Genomic DNA, 13,392 nt, shown 5'->3' on the forward strand with positions numbered 1-13,392 from the left:
ACGATTTATTGGTTCTTAACGCCTGTCCCTTTAAACCCAGTTTACAGGATTTCTGAAAAGAGCAATTCTGATCTTTAATCTAATACAACAGGTCAGTGGCTTTTAGACAAGAGATCTTCTAGCAGGTTAACACACTTGGAAAATGTGCATGCAATTAGAGAGCCATTTTCTTTCATAGCCCCATTGAATTTCATGGGGTCAAGACCAATTTTTATGGAATCCTATATGATTTTTAAACAGCTAAGGAGAGGCCCATTGAAAATCAGGAGTACTGCTCATAATAGTGTGCCATTTATCATAGTACTTAGGGAAGCAGCGTGGCTCGGTGGAAAGAGCACGGGCTTTGGAGTCAGAGATCATGGGTTCAAATCCCGGCTCTACCACTTGTCAGCTGTGTGACCTTGGGCAAGTCATTTAACTTCTCTGGGCCTCAGTTCCCTCATCTGGAAAATGGGGATGAAGACTGTGAGCCCCACGTGGGACAACCTGATTATCTTGTATCCACCTCAGTGCTTAGAACAGTGCTTGGCACATAGTAAGCGCTTATCAAATACCAACATTATTATTATTATTATTACTAGAGGGTTTTTTTGGTTTTTATGGTATTTGTTAAATGCTTTCTATGTGTCAATCACTGTTCTAAGTACTGGGGTAGGTACAAGTTAATTAGGTCAGACACAGTCCCTGTCCCGTATAGGGCTCACAGTCTAAGTAGGAGGGAGAACAGGTAGCCCCATTTTACAGCTGAGGAAACTGAGGCATAGAGAAGTGACATGACTTGCTCAAGGTCACACAGTAAGCATTTGGCAGAGCTGGGGAGGCCACTAGGCCACACTGCTTCTCCCAAACTATGCATTAAGCACCGTTCTAAAAACTAATATTGATACAAATTAAGTATCCCACATGGGGTTTACAGTCTAAGTAGGAGAATTGGTATTGAGTCCCCATTTTACAGATGTGGAACTGAAGCACAGAGAAGCAAGCTCATTGGGGCCAGGAACTGTATCTGTTTATTATTATATTATACTCTCCCAAGAGCTTAGTACAGTGCTTTGCACACAGTAAGAGCTCAATAAATACTACTGAATGAATGAATGAAAGTAAAGTGACTTACCCAAGGTCACCAAGCAGGTAGGTGGCAGAGCTGAGGTTGGAACCCAGGTCCTCAGACTTGCAGGCTTGTGTTCTTTTCACTAGGCCATGCTGTTTTTCAACTTCACAGGGTATTTTGGAAAAACAAACATTGTACCAGAAAATCAATAGCGATTTCTTGAACAACCAGGCTGCAGGCTGGTCTAGTTATGAAACCCTCTGAAAGACTCTTCAACTAACAGCCACATCTTTCTGAACTTCTGTCAACATCAGCTCTCCCTTTTTGAAATGGGTAGAGTTCTCTCATTTCCCACCATCCAATCTTTTCGCGTTTCTCTACAGACTTCAAGGTTTGGCGGTTGAGCTGTAAAACCAACTAGAAGATGTAATAATAATGATAATAATGATGGTATTTATTAAGCACTTACTATGTGCTAAGCACTGTTCTAAGAGCTGGGGAAGATACAAGGTAATCCTGTTGTCCCACGTGGGGCTCACAGTCTTCATCCCCATTTTACAGATGAGGTAACTGAGGCACAGAGAAGTTAAGTGACTTGCCCAAAGTCACACAACTGACAATTGGTGGAGCCGGGATTTGAACCCATGACCTCTGACTCCCAAGCCCAGGCTTTTTCTACTGAGCCACACTGCTTCTTAAGACTTCTTAAAAAGTCTGGGAAAGCCAGGTTCATGCCAAATGATCAGAATAATCTTTCAAAAACATAGATTTTGGCCTAGTGGAAGAGCATAAGGCTTGGAGACCCGAATTCTAATCCCAGCCCTGACACTGACCTGCGGTGTGTCCTTGAGCCTGTTGCTTAACCTCTCTGTTCCCCAGCTTTCTCATCTGTAAAATATGGTTGCAATACTTGTTCCCTATCTCTTAATTAATAAACCTGGTGAGAGACAGGGATTGTGTCTGCCCTGTTTATCTTACATCTAACTATCTATCACCAGGTTCAGTAGAATGCTTGGCATATAAGCCCTTAATGAATGTCATTAAAACAAAAGACAGTGTCAGATATTTTGCAATATTAAAAAATAAAGCCTTATTAAAAACCTTGGCCTTATTAAAAAAGGACAGAATAATTTTGAGACCGTATTCACTGAGGATAATTCATGCCAAATGTATTTATTGTTGTCCTTGTATTTTATTGGGGGATTTTTCCTTGTCCTTGCTCTTTTATTGCTTTGCCTTTCATTAGGTGTCTGTTGCCAATTGCATCTTATTCTTAGATTGCAAGCCCTCTTGAGTCAGGCACCTGATTTAATTCTCATCCATTTAACTTTTCCCATGTCTTAATATAGGGTATGTCAATCAATCAATCAATTGCATTTATTGAGCATTTGCTCTATGCAGAGCACTGTACTAGGTACTTAGAGTACTGTATAACAGAGTTGGTAGACATGTCCCCTGCTCACACTGAGCTTATAGTCTGGAGGAGCTATAGACAAGTCTATAGATATCTTAACAGATATCTATCTATCTTAATAGATATCCCCCCGCCCTACTTCCTTCCCCTCCCCACAGCACCTTTATATATGTTTTTACAGATTTATTACTCTATGTATTTTACTTGTACATATATACTATTCTATTTATTTTGTTAATGATGTGCATTTAGCTTTAATTCTATTTGTTCTGTCGACTTGACACCTGTCCACATGTTTTGTTGTCTGTCTCCCCCTTCTAGACTGTGGGTTGGGTAGAAACTGTCTCTATATGTTGCCAACTTGTGCTTGCCAAGTGCTTAGTACAGTTCTCTGCACACAGAAAGCACTCAATAAATATGATTGAATGAATGAATATCTATATTTGTCTATAGATACTATCCATCCATATACATATCTATCCTTCAGTTCACGTATGAGTTGTTGCTGAGATCCTATCAGTGTGTGCCAATATGGCTGATAAGACCAGTGTGTAACTGTGCAGCGTTTCATGTCTTGCACATGTAATACATTTTCCCTGCTTATTAATGAATTAATGAATTAATGAATTTGCTACCTCCATTGTCTAGAGTCGAGTTTGGAGAAGGTGCCACATGAAGCGGGTCACTTTGATGCTAGAGAACCATCACTTTGCGGGTGATTCTGCCTTTTGCTGACTATGGCACGTAGGAGGCATTGGTGGAATTGATTGGAACATGAGATGAGCTCAGAGTCAAACAGCAAGCTTTCTTATTTGTAACTGTTTCCAAGAAGCTATGAATCAGGTATGGGGCAAGGTAATTTACTACACCATGTCTTTGAGCTCACTTAACCATAGCCAGGGAGTTTCCATCAAGAATTTATCCTGTGGAACAATGGACCCCGCCTTGCTCGGCTCCAGCCATCTGAACGAATCCTCAAGAATCAATCAGTGGTATTTACTGAGGACTTATTCCATGCAGAGTACTGTACTAAGCACCGAGGAGAGTACAGAGGAGCAGCATGGCATAATAGAGCACAGGCCTTGGTGTCAGAAAAAGTCATGGGTTCTCAACTCGGCTCTGCCACTTGTCTGAAAATGACCCTGGGCAAGTCACTTCACTTTTCTGTGCCTTAGTTACCTCATCTGTAAAATGGGGAATGAGATTGTGAGCCCCTTGTGGGCCAGGGACTGTCCAACATGATTTGCTTGTATCCACGCCAGAGCTAAGTATGGTGCCTGGCACACAGTAAGTGCTTAACAAGTATCATTATTATTATTTATTGTTATTGTTACAACACAACAAAGGTGGCAAACATGTTCCCTGTCTATAAGGAGCTCATAGACCTAGAAGCCTGTAAACTCTGCCCCTGTCTAGAAGAATCTCAGGAGAGTCTTTAAGTGGAGTACTTAGCTAGGAGCAAATCCCTAAATTGGGTTCCCTGATTATGCCCATCATCTGGACAGATGGCTAGTCAGGAGTAGCCTAGAGGTTGAAAGTCAGAAGGACCTGGGTTCTAATCCCCACTCTGCTATTTGTCTGCTGTGTGACCTTGGACAAGTCACTTAACTTCTCTGGGTCTCCGTTCTTTCATCTGCAATATGGAGATTAAGACTGTGAGCCCTACATGGGACCATGTCCAACCTGATTTTCTTGTATCTACCCCAGAGCTTAGAACCATGCCTGGCACATAGTAAGCCCTTAACAAATGCCACCATTATAATTATTACTCTAACAGAGGTTGGAGAACAGGGTACCAACCTGAGATTGGAAACCAGAGCCTAAACTGTTGAGAGTTGGTTGGAGTGCCTTGGACATATCATCGTGAGCTAGTTTTCCAGTGACAAGATCTTTTCTCTTTCTCTCAAGGTTATCAGAGATCCCATGCTCCTTGGGTAGCTTCCTTCCGGATTTTTCCCAGAGGGCGGGAGGGTGCGGTTTCCTTTCAGCAGTCCGCGGTGCCCAGTGGAGCGCAGAAGGGAGTGGGAGGAAAGAAAATGAGGGCTTAGTGAGGGAAGGCCTCTTGCAGGAGATGGACCTTGGATAAGGCTTTGAAGGTGAGGAGAGTGATCGTCTCTCTTGCTACCAAGCTCTTGCTCCTTCCCTCCCTCCTGCCATAACCCCCTCAACCCTTCCTAGCTGCCTGGCCACAGCTCTGTCCATCTTCACAGCTCTTCTACAATCCCATCTCCAGGAGGCCTTTCCAGGTTAATTTTTCCTCTCCCCAGTTACTACCTCAGCCTCCGGCACCACCCACACCACTTGTGTGCTCCCTTTCACCCCGAGTGCTTCGATACTACGACATTCACTTTCCTTCGTCCTCCCGTCTATAAATTGTTGTAGTGTTCGTCTCCTTCAACACTGTAAGCTTCCCTCTCAGGCAGAGATGTCCACAACATTCGTGAACTTAAATAGGTCTAGAGTTCAACCAGTGAGGAAGTCCCCGCTCCCCTCTCATCTCCACGTGCTTCTCAGGGGGCTTTACCCCCAAGAACACGCCTCTGAATAACCTGAATCTGCTGTTCTCTCCTTAGCTGCGAGCACAGTGCTCTGCACACGGTAGATGTTCAGATCGTTATTCTATTTATTTTATTTTGTTAATACGTTTTGTTTTGTTGTCTGTCTCCCCCTTCTAGACTGTGAGCCCGCTGTTGGGTAGGGACCATCTCTATATGTTGCCAATTTGTACTTCCCAAGCACTTAATACAGTGCTCTGCACATAGTAAGCGCTCAATAAATATGATTGATGATGATGCTCCTACGTTCTGAAGACTCTAACAGAAGGGAAATCTTTCCTGATGGGATTCAGACATTTTCTGGCACCATTTCTGGCAGTGCCATTTACCTGGGATGTGCCCATACCTCCAGATGAAAACCCTCACAGAAAGACATTTTGGAGATACAGAGTGATGATGGGATGAGAAGAAACTAAGCACAGGTGAGAACAATGGACCAGTATCAACAATATTCCAAAATAGATACAATTCAGATCAGTAGCCTGACTGCCAAAGAATATGAATCATTCCTGACTGAACCAAAGCACTTTATGGACTTCAGGGAATTTCGTATAAATAAAGCTTTATATTATTATTATCATTATTATGAGTACTAATGGTAATAATAATAATTGTGGTATTTGTCAAGCACTGTACTACGCACTGGGTAGATAAAAGATATTCAAGTCCCACATGGAGCTCACAGTCTAATTAGGAGGGAGAACAGGTATTGGATACACATTTTGCAGATGAGGGAACAGAAGCACTGAGAAGTTAAGTATCTTGCCCAAGGTCACACAACAGACAAGTGAAGGATCGGAAATTAGAACTCAGGTCCTGAATCCCAGGTCCAGGATCTTTCCACTACATCACGCTGCTTATGGGGATAAAAGGCTCTAGCCCCTCCCCATTTTTTCCCTCTCCCTCTCCCTTTGAATTAACAAGGGTTTTCTTCTGCTTCTTCTCTAGTCCCACTAAAGATTGAGATCCTCTAAAGTAAGTGCGGTGACTTCTGCTCTCCGGGCTTCATGTCGGAGTCATTGAAACAAAATAGAGGAAGTTTCCTGCTCTGCTGCTCTGAGGACAATGGTGAGATAATAAGAAGACATTCCCTTGGTCACCAAGTCGCTATTATTATTTACATGTGTACAGCACCATTCTACCCAAGGGATTAAGACACTTAATTTATTAGTTTGGTAATCCGATGTAAATTTTAGGGGGCAGGAACCTGGTCTCTTGAGTCTCTCTGAATAGCAACTATGTTGAGTGCCTCTAGGAGTCTGATGCAGATCATTTGGAAATTTACCTCTCTAAAGCACACACCCAAGGATGGAGCAGTGTAGGACAGGGTGTCCCACCTGCTTTATGGTGTGAGGCTAACGTCAGGTATTGCCAGCTCCTTCTACCTCACTGTGCCAGTGAAGGCCAGGAGAAGTCAGCCTGCGGCATCATTCAATCGGGTGGGTCTCTGTTTTGAGGGGGTCGACCCAGTTGCCAGTGGGCAGGGAGTAAGTGGGCAGAGAGTCAGTGTGGGGGCTTCGATCGAAAGGATGTCGGTGGATGCCGCATCAGTGGATGGGGTGCCATTGGGTAGGGTGGCAAGCGGGTTGGGGGTCAGTGGGTGGGCCAACCATGGATGGGATATCAGCGGATGTGACATCGGCAGGTAGAGGGTGGGGTGAAGTGAGTGGAGGGTCAGTAGATGGGGCATCAGTGGGTGGAGCGTCTATGAGCAGGATGTCAGTGGACAGGAGTCCTACTCTTCATTATGAGTGCAAGGGCAAATTTGGGGTGGGGCTCACAGTCTAAGTAGGAGGGAGAGCAGGAAAACTGAGGCGCAGAGACATCAAGTGACTCACCCAAGGTCACAGAGCAAGCATTTGGCAGGGCTGGGATTAGAACCCAGGTCCTCTGACTCTGAGGCCCGTGTTCTTTCCACTAAACCACGCTGCTTTTCTGTCAGTTGGAAGGATTCTTCACCCAGGGCAAAGTCGCATCTGTGAAGAAGATTCCTTCCCAGATTATCCCCAAATTCCCTTTCCCTTCTGAAACCTCTCTCACACCTGATTACCTGGAAAAGATACTGCTCTGCTTTAAAAAATGAAATGGCGAGAACTCGGGGAGGTCCAGTGAGAAATGGGATGCTGGGGAACAGCGTGGGAAAAGGCAGGGCAGGGAGAAAACAAGGACTGCGAGGGAGAGGCGGGGAGTCGAGAGAGAGGGCCTCGGGATTTGCAACAGCCCCAGTGCCAGGGGCTTCAAAGCCATCTTAACTTATTCCCTACTGAGGAGCCATCTGTGGTGTAACTGCTGTTCGGGAAAATAGTCACAGCTGCGGCTTCTTCCTACTCCACCCACCCGTCACCCCCGTTTTGAGGGGGGCCTCTCCCAGAGCCCCAATCCATCCAGGGGGCAGGGTTCCTGCGTCAGTCCTTGCTCCCTTCCTCAGGAGAGAGACGGTGACAATCTCTTTCATACACTGTGGCGTATGGATAGAGCACAGGCCTAGGAGTCAGAAGGTCCTTGGTTCTAATCCCGGCTCTGCCACTTGTCTGCTCTGTGACCTTGGGCAAGTCATTTCACTTTCATTGTGTCTCAGTTACCTCATCTGTAAAGTGGGGATCGAGACTGTTGACACACTTCAACCAGATTTGTTTGTATCTACCCCAGCGCTTAGTACAGTGCCCAGCCCATAGTAAGCGCTTAACAAATACCATAATTATTATTAATTATCACACACACACACACAGTGGGGTCCGATGACAACCTGCCCCACTCACTCATCTAGGAGAAAATGCATGGGCTGTTCTGACGATTATTGGGGTGTGTCTGCCCCCATTTCCTCATCTCTAAGGAAAGGGTTGAGGATCCTGGCCTCAATCAGTGATCAGAGTACCTATGCTAGGTAGCTTGCCCTGCGGATTCAGAGGTGATCCTCTGCAATTTTATCCACTCGATTGGAAATGACATCATTTATGCTGGATGAGGAATACAAGTGCTGATTTTGTTTTCTTTACTATTAGTGTTTTTCCAGGGAGCAGGATAGGATGGGAACCGACAACAGTGGTTTGGGGAATGTTGCAAATGGAGCTGGAGAAAAAATGTGGTCTAATGAAAAGAGCATGGGCCTGGGATTCAGAGGACCTGGTTCTAATCCTGACCCTGTCAATTTGCCTGATGTGTGGGCTTGGACATGTCACTTCATTTCCAAGTGTCTCAGTTACCTCCTCTGTGGCTTCTTCCCCACTGTCTTCAAACATGCGATGTCTCCCCTCTCCTAAAAAAATCCTCCATTAACCCCATGGCTCCCACCAGTTATTGCCCTATCTCCCTTTTACCATACCTGCTGTCTCAAATTTCTCTCCTCCAATTCTCTCCAATCCCCCGCCCGATATGGCTTCCATCCCCTTCACTCCACAAAAACCTCCCTCTCAAAGGTCAGCAATCATCTCCTTCTAGCCAGATCCAATGGCCTCTACTCCACTCTAATCCTCCTTGACCTCTCAGCTGCCTTTGACACAGAGGACCACCCCCTTCTCCTGGAAACGTTATCCGACCTTGGCTTCACTGATTCTGTCCTCTCCTGGTTCTCCTCTTAGCTCTGGCTGTTTATTCTCAGTCTCCTTTATGGACTCCTCCTCTGCCTCCCACCTTCTACCCGTGGGGTGGTCCCTCAAGGTTCAGTTCTGGGTCCCCTTCTACTCTCCATCTACACATTACAACAATAAACCAACACATCCCTGCCCACAATGAGCTTACAGTATAAAGTTGATTCATGTGCCCCTTTCAGTTGTGTAGGAACAGCACTCCTCTTCTGGTGGTCTACACACCTGGAAGGCTTGCAAATCCCACACCCCAGCACTGACCACACAGAACCCCAATTCTTTTGTCTTGATTCAGACTTTCATGTCCAGAGGAGTGACAATGCCTTATTGGCTTTTCCACAAAGGTAACTTGTTGACCCCTAGGGCTGAGGACCTCAGGGAAGCAAGACTGGGAAATTAAACATGTTGGCATTCAGGGGATTTTCAAGTTATTGCCCTAAACCCTGGGGTAGATGTATGATAATCAGGTCAGACACATGGGGCTCCTGGTTCAAGTGGGAAGGAGAGCAGATAGTTATTCCCCACTTTTTTCTTTTTATGGTATTTGTTAAGCCCTTGCCATGTGCCAGGCACTGTACTAAGTGCTGGGATAAGCCACTTCATCAGTGGTATTTACCTAATGCTTACTATGTTGGCAGGGAATGTATCTACCAAGTCTGTTATATTTTTCTCTCCCAAGAGCTTAGTACAGTGTTCTGCACATAGTAAGCATTAAATACAAATGATTGAAATCATTTGGGTTGGATGCAAAATAATCAGGTTGGACACAGTACCTGTCCCACACAATTTTAATCCCTGTTTTAAAGATGAGGTAACTGGGGCAGGGAGAAGTGAGCACTTAACGAATACTATTACTTACTGCTGAGAAGCAGCGTGGCTCAGTGGAAAGAGCCCGGGCTTTGGAGTCAGAAGTCATGGGTTCAAATTCCAGCTCTGCCACTTGTCAGCTGTGTGACTCTGGGCAAGTCACTTCACTTCTCTGGGCCTCAGTTACCTCATCTGTAAAATGGGGATTAAGACTGTGAGCCCTCCGTGGGACAACCTGATCACCTTGTAACCTCCCCAGCGCTTAGAACAGTGCTTTGCACATAGTAAGTGCTTAATAAATGCCATCATCATCATCATCATAATCATTATTACTATTATTATTATTCTGCATCCGGTTTTAGTGGATAGAGCTCGAACCTGGGCGTCAGAAGGACCTGGGTTCTATTCCTGGCTCTACCACCTGTCAGCTGTGTGACCGGGGAAGTCACTTCACTTTTCTGGGCCTCAGTTACCTCAACTGGAAAATAGGGGTGAAGACTGTGAGCCTCATGTGGGACAGGGACTGTGTCCAACCTGATTGACTTATATCTACCCCAGCACGTAAAACAGTACTTGGCACGTAGTTAGTGCCTAACAAGTACCATTATTGTTATTATTATTGTTGTTGTACCTCCAGGCCATGCCTAAGATTGATGAAGTAAGCTCGTTGTGGGCAGGGAAAGGGTCAGTTTATTGTATTGTCCTCTCCCAAGTGCCTAGTACAGTGCTCTGCACACAGTAAGCGCTCAACAAATATGATTGAATGAGTGGATGAATGACTGATCCAAGTTCACACAGCAGATAAGTGGCAGAGTGGGACTAATAATAATAATAATAATGGTATTTGTTAAGCACTTACTATGTTCAATGCACTGTTCTAAGCACTGGGGGGATACAAGGCGATCAGGTTGTTTCACAGTGGCTCACAGTCTTAATCCCCATTTTACAGATGAGGGAACTGAGGCACAGAGAAGCTAAGTGACTTGCCTAAAGTCGCACAGCTGACAATTGGCGGAGCCGGAATTTGAACCCGTGATCCGTGCTCACTCCACTAGGTCGTGGTGCTTCTTATTTTACAGATGAGGAAACTGAGGCTCAGAGAAGTTAAGTGACTTGCCCAGGGTTGCACAACAGGCAAGTTGGCAGAGCCACAGAGATGGTGAATCTGTGAGACAGTGAGGCAAATAACCCCACATAGTAGACAAGCTTTACCATTTTGCAAGGCAGCTGCAGCTGCGATTTTCAAAGCTGGGCTAAATCAATCAATGCTCAATTAGGAAAGGGAGTTTTACAGATGAAGCATGCTTATTTGATGCTTAATATGTTGGATAATGTCTTTGACCATTGTAAATTTCCTGATTTAAACAGATAGCTGGATCTAGTTGCCTATAGAGATAAATGATTAAAAACAAAAATTCGAGTTGGATGATTTCCAGTTTTAAGTTGTCAGACCTCACCATTCTGTCACTCCCTGGCTTTCTGAGGAAGATTTCACTGGTCTGAGCTGGTAACAACCTCAAGTCGAGACCAGATGTTATCAAGCTTTGTAATGGACGAACAGTCAGAGCTGCATTTATTGATGCTGGGAAAGAAGATTTGTTTTTACCACATTTTGAGAGATGACTATTTAAAAAATGACTACACAAAAAGCCCAGCCCAAAGATATTTTCAAATTTTTCCTTTGGACAAATAGGCCTCTTCTATTTCCTCTAGATTGTAAATTCCTTGAGATCAGGAATCATGTCAATCAATCAATCATCAATCAGTGGTATTTCTTGAGCACTTACCTTAATGAGCACTTGGGTGTCAGTTCATTGTTGCAATCATTCATTCATTCAATTGTATTTATTGAGCACTTACTGTGTGCAGAGCACTGTACTCATCATCTAGAAAGTACAATACAGCAATAAAGAGAGACAATCCCTGCCCACTAAGTGCTTACTGTCTAGAGGTGGGGACTACTGTTAACACAGTAAGCACTCAATAAATACAATTGAATGAATGATTGAATGAATGAGAGAATTAATCAATGAATCAATTTTATTTATTGAGCACTTACTGTGTGCAGAGCACTGTACTAAGCACCTGGGACAGTACACTCTAACAGAGTTGGTAAATGTGTTCCCTGCCCACAACGAGGTTTAAGTCAAGAGGGAAAGACATTAATATAAATAAATATAATATTTATGGTATTTGTTAAGTGCTTACTATGTGCCAGACACTGCACTAAGCACTGGGGTGGATACAAGCAAATTGGGTTGGACACAGCCCCAGTCCTGCAAGGGGTTTGCAGCCTCAATCCCCATTTTATAGATGAGGTAACTGAGGCACAGAGAAGTTAAGTGATTTGCCCAAGGTCACATATTACGGATATGTACATTAGTGCCATGGGGCTGAGGGTGGTGTGAATGGAGGGTACCAATCCAAGTGTGAGGGTGATTCAGAAGGGATTGGGAGAAGAGGAAATGAGGGCCTACTCAGGGAAGGCCTCTTGGAAGAGATGTGTATTTAAGAAAGCCTTGAAGGTGGGGTGAGTGATAGTCTGTTAGACAGGAAAGGGGAGGGAGTTCAAGGCCGGAAGCAGGATGAGGGTGAGGGGTTGGTGGAGAGATAGATGAGATTGAGGTACAGTGAGAAGGTTGGCAGGGGTAAGTAAAGTGTGTGGGCTGGGTTGTGATTATCTCTATTGTTGCATTGCACTTTCCCAAGCGCTTAGTACAGTGCTGTGCACATATAAGTGCTCAATAAATAAGATTGAATGAATGAAAATTAGGAAATCAGGGAGGCAATTTAGGAGGGGGCAGGATGACTGAGTTCTTTAAAGTCAACTGTAAGGAACTGATAGAATACAATAGAGCATATCTACTTTATCCGATTGTATTCTACTATGTCTCCTATCTGTAATTTCTTTTCATGACTGCCCCTCTTATAGACTGTAAACTCCTTGTGGGCAGGGATTACATTTACCAACAGTCATGCACACAATAAGCACTCTAATAATTACCATTGATTATTGATTACACTCCAAAGCACTTAGTATAGTGCTCTGCATTCATTCATTCAATTATATTTATTGAACGCTTACTGTGTGCAGAGCACTGTACTAAGGGCTTGGAAAGCACAATGCAGCAATAAAGAGAGCGAATCCCTGCCCACAACGGCCTCAGAGTCTAGGGGTGGGGGGAGCAGTTATCAGTACAAGTAAACAGGCATCAATATAAATACATAGAATTATAGATATATACATATACACATGAGTGTTGTGGTACAAGGCGGGAGGAAGAGCAAAGGGAGTGAGTCAGGGGGATGCGGAAGGGAGGGGGAGCTGAAGAAAAGTGGGGCTGAGTCTTGGGCTTCTGGCCCAAGTAGGGCTTCTGCATATAGTGAACAGTTAGTAAATACACTTGATTGATTTCCAATCTGGATGTTGCTTATTTCAATTCAAAATTTTCTGGTTCTCCTTTAAATTGGGCTCTGGGAAAGTAAACTTTAGTGGATATCTTGTACTAATAATAATAGCAGTAGTAATAGTAACCACAGTAATGGTAGTAATAGTATTTATTAAGTGCTCACAGATTCTGGGAGAGAATAGACAGGTGGGAATTAGAAACAGAGTGACCTAGGGGAAAGAGCATGGGCCTGGGAATAATAATAATAATAATGGCATTTATTAAGCGCTTACTATGTGCAAAGCACTGTTCTAAGCGCTGGGGAGGTTACAAGGGAATCAGAGGACCTGGGTTCAAATTCAGTCTCCAACTCTTGTCTGCAGGGTGACCTCAGGCAATTCACTTTACTTCTCTGTGCCTCAGTTACCTCATCTGTAAAATGGTGATTAAGACTGTGAGCCCTGTGTGGGACATGGACTGTGTCCAATCTGATTAGCTTGTACCAACTTAGTACAGTGCTGTGGAGTGGAGTACAGTGGAGAACAGTGGAGTACCATACAGAACTGCACTTAGTACAGTGCCTGGCACTTAG

This window comes from Tachyglossus aculeatus, chromosome 2 (genome assembly GCF_015852505.1).
Source record: "Tachyglossus aculeatus isolate mTacAcu1 chromosome 2, mTacAcu1.pri, whole genome shotgun sequence".
Lineage (NCBI taxonomy): Eukaryota > Metazoa > Chordata > Mammalia > Monotremata > Tachyglossidae > Tachyglossus > Tachyglossus aculeatus.